This window comes from Nicotiana tabacum, chromosome 22 (assembly GCF_000715075.1).
Source record: "Nicotiana tabacum cultivar K326 chromosome 22, ASM71507v2, whole genome shotgun sequence".
Lineage (NCBI taxonomy): Eukaryota > Viridiplantae > Streptophyta > Magnoliopsida > Solanales > Solanaceae > Nicotiana > Nicotiana tabacum.
The window spans coordinates 82814046-82817485 of NC_134101.1; positions in this window are offsets into that span (position 1 = coordinate 82814046).

The window sequence follows — 3440 nt, forward strand, 5'->3', positions numbered from 1 at the left end:
GTGTAATATGGACCATCTGGATTTGGAATCTACTCTCCTCGAAAGATATCACATTTTTCATGGAGCGGATGATGGTTTAATATATATGTGACAGAAGAAGGGTGGTAAAGAGGTATAATACCTAAAATGATTAATGTTAAAGCTATAATTATGAATAATCTTGGTGTTTTTTGAGCAGTATTAATGAAGTTTTTCCAGAAGGGAAGTTCCATGGCACAGATCAACTTAATTGTACAATGAAGAATTGAAAGAGAAAGCACATCTAGTTTTTTGGGGGGAGCTAGAAAATTATATATATGACTTAAAATTTATTGGAGCAGAAGTGGCATCGAGAGAAGGAAAACCAACACAGAAAAAGTGTTAATAATCCTACCCTTAATAATTAACTAGCACCTCGATTCGGGTTTAATTTATAAGAGAGCCCCAAGGATACCAACATATTCTAGGAGCGCAAATTATGGTCTGGTTCATAATTACTCCTGTCTTATTACAGAACGCTTACCTAAACAATGCAATAGTATTACATATATGTCTGGTGGAGATCATATATAATTTACTCTAGTACCATAGTAGGAAACTATTGATATTCACCTAATTGTTGTTCCAACAGGGTGATTTACTTTATGCGCACTGCTAGAAATTCGGAAAAAAGCGACCAAAATTTAGCGACCAAAATTGGTCTGTGGGAAAAATAAACTAGCAAAAATAATAAAATAAATAAAAGAAACAAAATAGCAACCAAGGTTGGTCGCTACTTGGTTGCTATATTAGTCAAAATATTGACTGGACTAGTCAGACTTTCTTGGTCAAATATTTAATGAGATTAGTGACCAATGTTGGTCGCTAAAGTGGGACCCACCTATAAATTTTAATAATTATATTATTATTTTAAAAAAATTATAAAATATAAATATATATAATATAAAAATGGCGACCAACGTTGGTCGCTACTTAAAGGGTAGGCAGATACCGACCAACTTTGGTCGCTTAAATGGGGCCCAGTTATACAATTTTAATAATTATATTATTAATTTAAATATTATATGAAATATAATTAAATCTGATTTAAATATAGCGACCAACTTTGGTCGCTAAACTAAATTCTTGAATAAATAGCGACCAAAGTTGGTCTCTATTCAGGTCAACAATGGTCAAAATTAAAAATCACTTTTGTATTTACTATCTAAATAATATAAATATAAGCCGTTAATACTTTCGTAATACAAGGGATGAATAGTATTACGAATCGTGCGTGTCTCTCTCTCTCTCACTCTCTCTCTCTCTCTCTCTCTCTCTCTCTCTCTATATATATATATATATATATATATATATATACATATAAAATATATACTTACGCTATATTATGCACTGAGTATAAGTCTATTAGGTAATATTATATCGAATATAGCTTACATATATAATATATATATACTTACGCTATACTATGCACTAAGTATAAGTGTATTAGGTAATACTGTATCGAATATAGCTTATATATATATATATATATATATATATATATATATATATATATATATATATATATACTTACGCTATACTATGCACTAAGTATAAGTGTATTAGGTAATACTGTATCGAATATAGCTTATAAATATAATATATATATACTTACGCTATACTATGCATTGCGTATAAGTGTATTAGGTAATACTGTATCGAATATAACTTTTATATATATATATATATATATATATATATATATATATATATATATATATATATATACTTACGCTATACTATGCACTGAGTATAAGTGTATTAGGTAGTACTGTATCGAATATAGCTTATATATATATATATATATATATACTTACGTTATACTATGCACTAAGTATAAGTGTATTAGGTAGTATTATATCGAATATAGCTTATATATATAATATATATACTTACGCTATACTATGCACTGAGTATAAGTGTATTAGGTCATACTGTATCGAATATAGCTTATATATATATATATATATATATATACTTACGCTATACTATGCACTGCGTATAAGTGTATTAGGTCATACTGTATCGAATATAGCTTATATATATATATATAATATATATACTTACGCTATACTATGCACTAAGTATAAGTGTATTAGGTAATATTGTATCGAATATAGCTTATATATATATATATATACTTACGCTATACTATGCACTAAGTATAAGTGTATTAGGTAGTATTATATCGAATATAGCTTATATATATATATAATATAATATATATACTTACGCTATACTATGCACTGAGTATAAGTGTATTAGGTCATACTGTATAGAATATAGCTTATATATATATATATATATATATATATATATATTATATATATATATATCTTACGCTACACTATGCACTAAGTATAAGTGTATTAGGTAATACTGTATAGAATATAGCTTATATATATATATATATAATATATATACTTACGTTATACTATGCACTAAGTATAAGTGTATTAGGTAGTATTATATCGAATATAGCTTATATATATAATATATATATACTTACGCTATACTATGCACTGCGTATAAGTGTATTAGGTCATATATATATATATATATATATAGCTTAAATTGAATTAAAATCCTAAATTTATACTACATATGTACATAATTTTAAATTGTATTATATATATATATATATATATATATATATATATATATATATATATATATATATATATATAGCTTAAATTGAATTAAAATCCTAAATTTATACTACATATATATATAATTTTAAATTGAATTAAGAGTAATATAATTTTTTTAGAAATAGCGACCAACTTTGGTCGCTATTTCTAAAAATTCAAAACTGATTTACCTACCAAAATAGCGACCAACTGTGGTCGCTATTTTTAATTCCAGAGTGTCAAAACCGGGATCCCCTCCCATTCTTTCTAAAAATTTCCCAAAATCTCTCTTTTCTCTCTCACACTCAAACCCCCCCCCCTTCCAACTCCCAGCACCAGAGGCCCCACCCACGCTACCAACGACCACCGCCCAGCTGCTGCCGCCCCGTCACCATCGCCTCTGCCACTGCTGCGTCTCTCTCCTTCTCCACCTCCTAAAAATTCTAGGTTATAATTACAATTTATATCTTTTGTGTAAGCTTATAATGTTTTGTTTATTAGCTATGAATTAGTTTCAAATGACTAGTGTTTCAATTGATTATTTAACATTGTATTTTATAGAAACCTAGGGTTTAGGTTGTATTTATCATTATTTAACATTTTATAAAAATCTAGGGTTTATATAAATCTAGGATATAAATTGAAACTTTTAGGATATGAGTTGAATTTTTAGGATATAAATTGAACTTTTAGTTTATGTTTAAACTCGTAGGATAAGAATTGATGAACTTTTAGTTTTTAGGTTTTGTTCTTGTGAATTGAACTTGTACGATATAGATTGAAGCTTTTATG